The sequence below is a fragment of the Strongylocentrotus purpuratus genome, unplaced genomic scaffold (assembly GCF_000002235.5).
Source record: "Strongylocentrotus purpuratus isolate Spur 01 unplaced genomic scaffold, Spur_5.0 spur5_scaffold_18, whole genome shotgun sequence".
NCBI lineage: Eukaryota > Metazoa > Echinodermata > Echinoidea > Camarodonta > Strongylocentrotidae > Strongylocentrotus > Strongylocentrotus purpuratus.
The window spans coordinates 33414225-33426262 of record NW_022145603.1 but is presented as its reverse complement, the minus strand read 5'-3'; the positions used below and the strand labels follow the sequence as shown (position 1 = coordinate 33426262).

General features: G+C 37.3%; 1 long non-coding RNA gene across 2 annotated transcripts in view; it reads left to right on the top strand.

Moving 5' to 3' along the window:
• Positions 1-12038, top strand: part of LOC105438859 — a 33932-nt gene that overhangs the window by 447 nt on the left and 21447 nt on the right. The window lies entirely within an intron of this gene.

Genomic DNA, 12038 nt, shown 5'->3' with positions numbered 1-12038 from the left:
GGCGTTCCCAACACAAGCTATGCTTTTCGGGCTTTTGCCCCTCTTCTGTTATGTGAATTATTTATACTCTATGTTGAAATCACTGTTACATATATAATTTATATACATCGTGTTTCATATTGTACCGTTGAGAAGGGGAAAATGTTAATAAATACAATACAAATAAACATGAAAGGTCTAACCAGGGAGGTTTGAGTTTAAACTCACATCTCCCTGGTCTAACAAACACACACACACACACATACGTGACTGTTTACATTGTGTTTATAATCAGAATATATATATACCAAATAGTATAATACCAGGTATTTTAAGCGTATAATAGAAATACAATATGTCATACATGGGAGTTAAGGCTATTATGAAAAACATACGATTGTATATTACAAATAGGCCTATGCGATTCGTATTATAACAGGCAGTAGAGCGCATTTTGCATTGTGCCTGATCGTGCGTTATACTTATACTTCTAAAAAACATATCATTTAGTCATTACACTCTCAAAGCCAGACGATGAATATCAAAGGAATTATTTTACATTTTCATCATTTTTTTTTCTTTTTCTAAGTGATAACCTCATATACAAGGGAACTGTTGAGGTACATTCCACTTCTTCGTTCTGTTCGCGTTTTGTTTTATTTTGTTTCCCTTTTTTTCTTCCCCTCTTTTATATTTCTCTCTCTCTCTCTCTCAACTCCATCTCTCTCTTTCTCTCTCTCTCTTTCTCTCTCCATCTCTCTCTCTCTTTCTTTCTCTTTCCCTTTCTCTCTTTATCTCCCTCTATATATATAATTATATATACATGTATGTAGTTTACCCTCTTAAGCTCTTTCTTTTCTCCAATTCTCCGTATTTGTATTTTAACTGCTGACTTTAACTAGACGTTTTGTATTCGTTGGAAAGGTCTAGCTTGTAAATATTCAACAATGGAGGCGTTAAAAGGGTCAGTCCACACGAGCCTGACCAAAGCTTTTAACACCTTTCATATGATTGGGTGATACTAAAAGCGAAATGTGGGACAAAATGGTCAAAAATAGTCAAAAAGGACACGTAATATAACACTCTTATGACAAGTCCACTAAGTGGGCATGAAAATCATAAGCATAAGTGCGAAAGGTCAATAATAAATGAATGGATTTTATTGAGAAAAGGGCAAGCAAAGTTTATAGGGACTTATATCAAAGTACCGGTACTAAGCATTACAATGTCCAGTTTTTCATGTCTCACCATCATATTTGTATGGAATTTTGTTAATTGACTTTAAGATGATTTCTAGTTTCATTATTCCAATGACTAAAAACGACGTCTAAATAATAGTGAGAAATTATTGCATAAAAAAGCAATAATTAAAATAATTAGAAACAAAATTATAGTAGTAGAAGTGGAAGAAGTAGTAGCAGCAGAAGCAGTAGTATTATCAGCAGCAGCAGAAATAGTAGTAGTAGTAGTAGTAGTAGTAGTAGTAGCAGCAGAAGCAGCAGTAGTAGTAGTAGTAGTAGTAGTAGTAGTAGTAGTAGTAGGAGTAGCAGCAGAAGCAGTAGTAGTAGTAGTAGTAGTAGTAGTAGTAGCAGCAGAAGTAGTAGTAGTAGTAGTAGTAGTAGTAGTAGTAGTAGTAGTAGTAATAGTAGTAGTAGTAGTAGTAGGAGTAGCAGCAGAAGCAGTAGTATTAGTAGTAGCAGTAGTATTAGTAGTAGTAGTAGTAGTAGTAGTAGTAGTAGTAGTAGTAGTAGTAGCAGCAGAAGCAGTAGTAGTAGTAGTAGTAGTAGTAATAGTAGTAGCAGCAGAAGTAGTAGTAGTAGTAGTAGTAGTAGTAGTAGTAGTAGTAGTAGTAGTAATAGTAGTAGTAGTAGTAGGAGTAGCAGCAGAAGCAGTAGTATTAGTAGTAGCAGTAGTAGTAGTAGTAGTAGTAGTAGTAGTAGTAGTAGGAGTAGCAGCAGAAGCAGTAGTAGTAGTAGTAGTAGCAGCAGCAGCAAAAGTAGTAGTAGTAGTAGTAGTAGTAGTAGCAGCAGCAGAAGCAGTAGTAGTAGTAGTAATAGTAGTAGTAGTAGTAGGAGTAGCAGCAGAAGTAGTAGTAGTAGTAGTAGTAGTAGTAGTAGTAGTAGTAGTAGTAGTAGTATAGTAGTAGCAGCAGAAGTAGTAGTAGTAGTAGTAGTAGTAGTAGTAGTAGTAGTAGTAGTAGTAGTAATAGTAGTAGTAGTAGTAGGAGTAGCAGCAGCAGAAGCAGTAGTAGTAGTAGTAATAGTAGTAGTAGTAGTAGGAGTAGCAGCAGAAGTAGTAGTAGTAGTAGTAGTAGTAGTAGTAGTAGTAGTAGTAGTAGTAATAGTAGTAGCAGCAGAAGTAGTAGTAGTAGTAGTAGTAGTAGTAGTAGTAGTAGTAGTAGTAGTAGTAGTAGTAATAGTAGTAGTAGTAGTAGGAGTAGCAGCAGAAGCAGTAGTATTAGTAGTAGCAGTAGTAGTAGTAGTAGTAGCAGCAGAAGCAGTAGTAGTAGTAGTAGTAGTAGCAGTAGTATTAGTAGTAGGAATAGTATTCAATATTATTACGAGTAATCAATGTAAACGAAAAGAGCACCGGTCTCATAAAAAGAAGGAAATAGATCACATATTTATTAGGACTATATTTTAATGAAGTTGTATGTACAATACTGACATGGCAAGACATACAATCGGGCATTAACACATTGCTTACTGGAACCGGGTAGCCCCTGTATTAAGCCAATGAGAACTACATAATTCAGTAGTCAACGGGTTAAATCCTGTCAGAATGAGACTCGCTATCAATCAACCAGCATGCATGTTAATGTCTCAGCTGGTTTCTATGATTAATATTTACAAACATTTCATGAACTAGATTCACGTTCAGTCCCGCTCCATTTGATTCGTCTCAGTCTACAATATTAAACCAAACATGCGGATTATCCAGGTTGATGAGGCGTGCTATGTTTCGAGATTAAAGTATTATTTCAAATAAATCTATAAGCCTCAATTTTTGACATTTTCACTCAAATGTCTTGTGAATTGGTATGGGTTTTTTACACTACAATTTGGATGTTTTTTTTAAATGACTTTGTAAGAAAAAATGAGAATGAACCTATAAGTTTGAATTCTACTCAATAAATTTGGATTTGAATTTGATTTGTTTACAATCATGTAGCCGAGGGAGGCATCTGGAGTACCCCCCCCCCCTCTCCCCAACCAAGTACGTGCCCTCATCAGGGCATACTAGGAATATTTCAAGACCTTTTCTCGCTTGTCAGTTGTGTTTGACAAGCCCCCACCCCCCCCCCCCCCCGATATTTAGTTTTAAAGGAAAAATTGCCTTTTATAATAGCTATTTTGAATTAAAAGATTTGTCAGTGTTATATCAGAAGCTGTTCATCTCTATCTGGAAGATTTTCATTGAAAGGACTGGAGAGGCTCATGGTAATGTCCCTTGTTGCTTTTTTAATTGTGGAAATCAATATCTTTAAAATATGATTTTGTTACTGAAGATTAACCTTTCCCATTTGTATCTGGCATCTGCTCATTGTCAATTCATTATTCAATGTTTTTGCCAGAGAGACGCATTATGCTTGGGCATTCCATTATCTCCCTCGCTTGTTTTCAAGCTTACGCCGGCTAGGTGGACAAAACAAGAAGGGAATATGTTGCCCTCAGACGGTTCCAGCAAGATGCGAATAAACTAGGAGAAAGATAAAGGAATTGAAAAGGTTTCTTATTTAGACACGGGTTGTGTGGAATGTGTCGCACGCTTTCTCTCATTTGTCCTGTCTTTCAGTACGCCATCTGCCCCGACCAGACTAGGGCGTGTTGACTCACAACAATAGACTCGATCTGTTCTTCTGGTCTCACCCGGGAACCTGGAGTTTAAAAGGGGTCGAAGGGTGAATTCCTTCTTGACTAACCCTCATGTCCATTATATTCCATTGATTTGAGCTGTGATTCTGTTTTTCTTCAGAAATATTTGTTAAGCATGAGCAACGCGGAACGCGAAATTTTCCTAATAATGAGAGAAGATAATAAATTGAAGCGCATTGCATATTGTCATATTTTCATATATCAAGAAATATAGAAATACTAAGTTAATCTTCTGTAAAGGAATACGATTGTTTAATTGTATTACTGCATGAGTGGCACAAGTAAGATCATGAACAACAAGAGAAAACAAGAACCACAATATTAAAGCCTCGAATTTGTTTTTGTTTGTTATAAATGTACTGCTAAAAGTAAAATGAACATATCGTCTAGAGGCTATACATGACTAAAAATTAATTAATTTGAATCAAACTTTTTAAATATTGGTAGTTTTTTATTTTCCTAAAATGCACGGAATTTGAACGAGTATGAGGAGGCAGCATCTGCATCTTATCAATGTTGAGAGTGCGTGTGAATGAAAACAGAGTGACTGCACGTCTATGTACTGACTTGCGTCGTATATCATTCTATAAATCAGCCATTCTGTCACCGTGAAACCAAAAAAAGACAAGTGATGGCTTTCATGCGCTACCATTAAATGGAGCATTTCATCCCCAAATATGAAGCTCTTTCTTTTACTATGTAGCATGTTTCATTATTTCATATGAGTGTATACTATGGGTTTACCTATGTACCTTTATTGAGACCGTAGTGTGATGTAATATCATCAAGACATCATCGTTTCTTAGCTACTGAATTCCACTGTGGCTTTGGGAAATTTCATAATAAAACTTCGGTATAAGACCTTTGAAAGGCCAATGGCCTCTGCTGGCTCCTCCATATTCTTTGTATTATTTATATTTATATATTTGCCTATATGTATAATGTATTGTTAAATGTATTTTTATACGAGAATTGGAAATAAAATGAACTTGAACTTGAACTTGAATAAACTTACGATACTCTATAGTCTAATGGCCAAAACGGCTAGTCTTGCAAAGATGTTTTATACAATGTTTATTTAATTCGTGCACATTAGGGTGTATGTGTAATATTTGTAAATATGTTTTCTTTCGTGGTATACTGACACTCATACCCCGAGAGGGGGGAGGTAGAGTTAAAAAAATACTGTACTATACTAGATAAGGGGGTTAATACACGATGACCTATGATTTGATTTTGAGCTGCGTCTTTCGGACATTTAAATTTCACATCGGACCCCTAAAAAACAAAAAATATTGTGAGGACAAAATACGCTCGAGTACGCAAACACGCTTACACATTCCTTTTCTTAATTTGTTTTTAACCTTTCTTTTATTTCAATCAAGATAAAGTAAGCTCACCTCGACACAATTTTGTTTTAATATCTTTTTTCAGTTTCTGCAATAACACTTCAAGATGAACCAATAGAAAACTAAATCGAGGTAGATGTGAATTTGATTGCACTTGAGGGTGAGATGTACTCACCGAACATTCATCGGGACGCCGTCTTCTGACCGAAAGTAGTTTCGCCAAATCCACATTTTTGCCGGTATTTGTTGGCATGGAAACGGCATATTTCAGATGATTGGCTCGCCACCATCAGAGATGTCAAATCTAGAAACAAAAGGAAGAAGTAAGAGAAAGATATTTAGTGGTGGAAACCTGAAACTGATAAAGTACTGCGCCCTCGCTCCATCATCACCCCCTCATATCCCTAATCCGTCCAGTGAGTTGAGACGGGCACATAGGTGCACAGAGTGGGCGCAGGAAAATACGCAATGATGAGGACAATTACAAACAGTAGAGGCGTAGTAAGTAGCTAGGAAGGGACCCCCCCCCCCCCCCCGAACCCACCCCTTCCGACGCACATCGAAAGGAGAAGGAGGGGGGAACTCAGAAAAAAGGGGTCCAGCTATTAAACGTGAGAAGAAGATGATGATATGACCCTCTGCCAAACACCCTCTACTTGATGCTCCAATTCTCTCGCATTGCTACCGCCTAATAATACCAGTGCCCCCCCCCCCATTACACCAGTTTCCTTCTATGTTGAGGCGTACGCTACGCCACTGAATGTGGGTATAGTGAGCACCCCCAACAAATACGACATGATAAGGACCATTTCAGAAGCCCGGACCATTTCAGAAGCCCGGACCATTTCAGAAGCCCTGACATTTTCCTTCTCGCTACCTGAAATTACTCGGTCTCAATTCCAGAAGCAGTCAGTCATGGGGGGGGGGGGCTTTTTATTCTCCCTGCAAACTTCAAAATGAACTAATGTATAACTTAAATAAAAATGCTTTTACGATGATTGTATTTATTATTTAATAATGTAAATACATTTGATTTCATCGTTGTATCCATTTTTAATTGTTTGTACGTTTTGTAAACTTTTACTCATGGAAATTGCCCAGGCAGCAATTGAATATCATTCTGAGAGAATAGATTCAATGGGTGTTCATTTACAGTGATCGTCTCAAATACTTCTTTCTTTTTTTTTAAGTATACGCAGGCCATCAAAACGAATTTCTCATAAAGAATTATCTATATCGTAGAACACCCGAAAAGGAGGATGTTGCGTGAGAGAATGGAGACAAAGATTGTTTTCATTCGAAATGTTCTTCTTTTTTCTTCATCGTACTGCCTTTGTCGGTTTTTGGCTTTAGTTGTGTTTCGTGTAAACTGTGCTGCCCCGTAAATGCCGAATTCCTGTTTCTTGCTCTATAAATATTTGTCAGACGAATCAATCAAAGTTGTCGTATCTCACTCAATCTGCTCACGCTAGCTGCCTCTCTTTATCTGCTTGCTAGTCAGCTCCCATCTTCCACAAATGGAGCCGAGGGGTAGTAGCAATGGGTTTCTACTGTATAGTGGATACACAAAGATTGGATGATTGGATGAATAAGCTCAAATCTTCTCTCGGTATGGAGTTTGAGTGCAATTGTCTTGTCATTTTCCTTTCTCTGCGATTCTTTCAAAGTGAGTTGCAAGTGCATTCTTCTGTTCTCTACCACTCTTTCAAAGTGAGTTGCAAGAGCATTCTTCTGTTCTCTACCACTCTTTCAAAGTGAGTTGCAAGAGCATTCTTCTGTTCTCTACCACTCTTTCAAAGTGAGTTGCAAGTGCATTCTTCTGTTCTCTACCACTCTTTCAAAGTGAGTTGCAAGTGCATTCTTCTGTTCTCTACGACTCTTTTAGTCTGAATATTCTATAAGTCTCTTCTTCTTTTTTTGAGACAAAAGCACTTGGGAGAAGCCATTGAACTTCAACAGAGAGATTTAAACGAGCTTTTAGCTGCTTTCCCGTCTTAAACTTGTATGTGGTCTCTTTGAACTTGATAACTAGCTTTCTTATCTACTTTGAAACTTAAATTTAATTTTACAAACGGATTTTTTTTTTTTTGGGGGGGGGTGGCGGACGGCACTTGCGTACTCCTTTTTCTTAGGGGCATTTAATGAAGAAAACACGAGAAACTAACATTGAACCTCAAAACGGCCCTGAAAAGCTAAAATTGGGTTTGACAGTGATGGCAAATTGAAATTATAGAGCCGTATTGTTTCACCTACAGGTATAAAAGATTTATCTGTCACAGCAATCTACATCCTTAGCCAGGATTTTAATTATTATTCACCTCTTATTTGATAAACAAACAGGGAAAATATCACGGCCGGTTACAATTGATGTATGTTGCTAATTAGCAATAAGAATAAAACTATGCATGTACAAACTGTACATGAGCTTTAATTAAAGGAAAAGCGTAGAGTGCTTTGGCATAGAAAAGGAGGAAACAGGAACCAAAAGGAAACGGGAGCAATAACAAATATAAGAATTGGAAACACCCGACGTCACTTATAAAAGAGATTGAGGGCGTATTATAGGTCTTCATATCACTTCTCACGATCTCTCATCTTACTAATCAGGACCATTATTATCCATCCTCAAAAGGAAGCAATTTAAACCCAAACCCCGTCATTTCAATCATCTAATTGCTTCGCCTATCTAACAAGGTATTTAAGGTCGGAAATGGCAAGAAGAAGCCTTCCTTTGAAAGTGTTGACAAATATTCACTATGCTTTAATCCTCCCGCTCAATTTCGTTTATTTTATATGTTTTCATTATCCCCCCCCCCCCCCTCTCTCTCTATCTCTCTCTCTCTCTCTATCTCTTTCTCTCTCTCTCTCTCTCTCTTTTCCTATCTCCCTTCCCCCCCCCCCTCTCTCTCTCTCTCTCTCTCTCTCTCTCTTTCTCTTTTCCTATCTCCCTTTCTTACTCCCTCTCCCTCCCCCTCTCTCTCCCTCTCTCTCTCTCTCTCTCTCTCTCTCTCTTTCTCTCTCTCTCTTTCTCTTTCACTCTCTAGCATTTTTGTCTTTCATTCTTTATATCCCATTCTTTCCCTTTCGTCTCATTCTCTCATTCTCTTCAAATCAAATGAAAGGAATAAAGTGCAATCTATGTTTTCCCCATCAATCGATTTTCCTTCTCAAGCGCCTTCTGTCATTTCAATTTGCTTTCGAGATTTTTGTTTGGAACATGCCAGAGAGGAGCACATTAAATTAGATTAGTTATGATCTCATTATGTAAATCATGTTGGCATTTTGGTAAGGTAGACATATTAGTAGGCCTATCTTGGGCATGGAGGGTTTGTCATATAACACATGTGCACATGCTTCAAGCAGGGAGGACGTAATTCATATAATTTGATATGTTTTTTTGTCGTTTTTTATATCAATTGATTTTGGTATGATTTTTTTTTTTAATTTGATTTACGTTGATTTGATTTTTTTGTCTTTGTCTCTTCATTTCATCTCTTCTCAGTTGACTACTTTCAGTTTTGTTTGTTTCGTTAATTTATGCCTCTGGCAGATTTATTCTAGATGGAATATCTTGAACTGTCAGGATTTAAATGTCAATTACCTAAATGTCGTGATCGGAGAGGTTATATGGCAATCTAGGGTTGGGTAGAGAAAATAAGCAAATTCATAATTTGCACAATGGAGTTGAATGATCGATGCTGTACAAAACAGAATGGCCTTTGAACCTGTTGAAGGGTTTCATGGTATGAAAATTAAATGTTATCCCCTCATCCATGCCATCTTTTCATCTATCTATCTCTGACATTCACTCACTCAATCTCGCTCTTTCTCTCTCTCTCTCTCTCTCTCTCTCTCTCTCCCCTCTCTCTCTCTCTCTCTCTCTCTCTCTCTCTCCTCCCTCCCTTTCTGGTCTTCGATATATATATAAGTCTTCTTCTTCATCATAATACCTCTGTTTTGCGCTCCATTATATATCCCAATCTCTCCCTTCACATCGATACATGACATGCATCGTTCTTTATCCCTCACAATCATTGACAAACAAGCCAAATTAATCCCAAATATCGCCCAAGGTTGTTTCTGAATGCTACCCCCAAATGAAACCTATATAATGTGGTGCAATTAGCCCAACTTGACAAGTGTAAAAGCCTTGGCCCCATCCAGTAAAAAATAATCGTTTTGAAAAATCGTACAATATATTGGGTTTGTGCACTAATATATCATGCAATATTCCTTACTTAAGGTGCGTTAGCTGCATTATGACGACATATGATGCTACCCCCTGCCTCCCCTATTTACTTGCAAAAAATTATCAACATTGAATGGAAACTTTAAAAAAAAAACCTTTCAAAGCGTTCTTCTCGAAAGATTATTTTTGTAACATTCTTGGAAAGATTCCGCGGTTCTTATGTGACTAAAAAGAGAAATTCTGCCCAATTAGTCAAAATTAGAGGAGGAGATTAAATGGCGAAGTCGAAAAGTGTTTGGTAATTAGATAGTATAGTAGCCCGTATATTTGTTAGCATGCAACCGTGTCTCATTCTGTTCACTAATAATTTCTGCTAGTTTAAAGTTACAATCTTGTTCGGGTCATCTGAGATGAGATCAATGTGTTCAAGGCCTATAGCTTTATTGCAGGAAGTAAATCTGTTTTAACTAAGGATATGTGTCTCCGCAGGACAGGTCTCAGCCATGTGGGAACATTCTTTTAAAGATACTATGTCCCTTTTGCAGCCTACCGCAAATTCTGTAGAACTTTGCTGGAATTATGAATATATCATGTATGTCCTATCTTTGAAATTTAAAGGCTAGCAGTGTCCTTATATTCAAATTATGCAAGGAAACCCATTTACTTGCTAGACTCCAATGTCAGACACTATTGAGTGACTGACTGGCTCTTTTTCTTCTTTGGTAATAACGAATAAAAACTGAGCTGTAAAGGACATGATCTCTGTCTACACCAATAACCTACTTCTTGTAATGGCCGAAATTAAACTGATTGAATCTTTGCGCAGCATAAAACGTTTGACCATTCGGTACAATGGTCTAAATATTAAGACTATTACTTATTGGCTCCTAAGTCGATTCGACAACTAATAGTCGTTATTTTCCCACTTACAGACATTTCAAGCCCCCCCCCCTTTTTTTTGGGGGGGGGGGGGTTCTAAAATTGTATCATCTTTCAAATGCCGTTGGAATTTCACCTTTTCATTTTTTTCCCCTGCAAATAGGACATAGTTTAAAGGTATAGACCAGTTCTGGTCATGCGACTGCATTGTGATAGAAACGTTGGGGAATCGATCAAAAAAGTTGATCATGTAGCGTATTGGTGTGTACTGCAAGGTTCTGGAATCATCAAAATGATAAAAAAATTTGGCCCAGTCTTAGTAAAGTTAGACGCACTGTACACAGAAAGATGTATATGGGAGTGGGACTACCCTATATCTATCCAGTCCAGCCTAGTGAGATAGATTTAATAATTTACCAAATATATCAGTATTAGTAGGCGGCTTCCCGGCAAAATTTTTATCATCACGTGAATAGTCAAAACATAATCTTTCACATGATTGGAAATAAGAGCTTCCATTTCATTTTTTGAAATGGAGTCGTTTCTAAAACCGGTCTTTACCTTTAAGTCACTGAGAAAAATATCTGATATGATTGTCTGTCCCAAGGCCAGAAGGAAGAAGGCATGCTTGAGTTTCCGGAGAGAGAGAGGGGAAAATAACCTGATAACGAGTTAGATTATTCATATTCTTGTTGATGTTAAAGCCCCTCTAAGATGTTGGGAGCCCCAGTAATTTGATGGCAAAATTTCACTTAAATTGTATTATAAAGTGAAAGAGGAAATCATTTGAAACACATTTCTGCAAGTATTTTCAACGCAAATGTGTTTGAAGTCAAATATTGATGAAAGAATACACAAAATTAGGTTTTCTGCGTACAATAGAAAACCCAAATTATTTATTCTGTTATCAATATTTTTCTTTAGACACATTTTAGGGGGGAAATCTTGGCAAAACCGTGTCTCAAATGACATCCTCTTTGAAATTAGCATTATGATACAATTTAAGCGAAATTTTGCCATCAATTTTTTTTCGAATTTGGGGCTCCCAACACTTTGGAGGGGCTTTAAGCTTCCATTTTCTGTATTCTATTTTTGTCATCATTATTTGAAGGAACCCCCTTTCAGCATAGTCCCCTCATATCAAACACATGAAAATTGATATTCCTGGCAGGCAGGCATCCCAAGGGATTCTAAGTTTGTTCTTTGGAGCGCTACGTGTTTGTCCAAAGTCTCACCGAAAGTGTATTCTTCCTTTGTGCTTGGAACATTAAGGGATACCGTACCGGGCCCTCACGTAGCGGTTCCATTTGCTCATAACTTCAGCAAACAACAAATATTTGAGCAGCTTTTAAAAGTTGGAAAGTTTGTCAATCTTTCTTCACGAAAACAAGATTCCTATAGTCCTATAGAGGAGAACTTGGAGGGTTTTATAGGTCAGGATAATAACAATGTTAGCAGCATGAAGTACGTGGGAATTATTAACTTCCTTAGAGAAATTATATCTCCCGACCCCCCCCCCCCCTCTCTCTCTCTCTCTCTCTCTCTCTCTCTCTCTCTCTCTCTCTCTTCTCTCTCTCTCTCTTTCTCTCTTTTGATTGATTGATATTTAATTTAACGAACAAAATCAACCAACACAAATAAATTTGCACATTTCTATTTTATCTAGAATGTTGACAGCGATCAATCTTTCGCTATAAACATTCATCAATATAATCAAAGGGGGTACAACGTGAATATCCTCTTGTAGATCACATGACTTTAGATTTG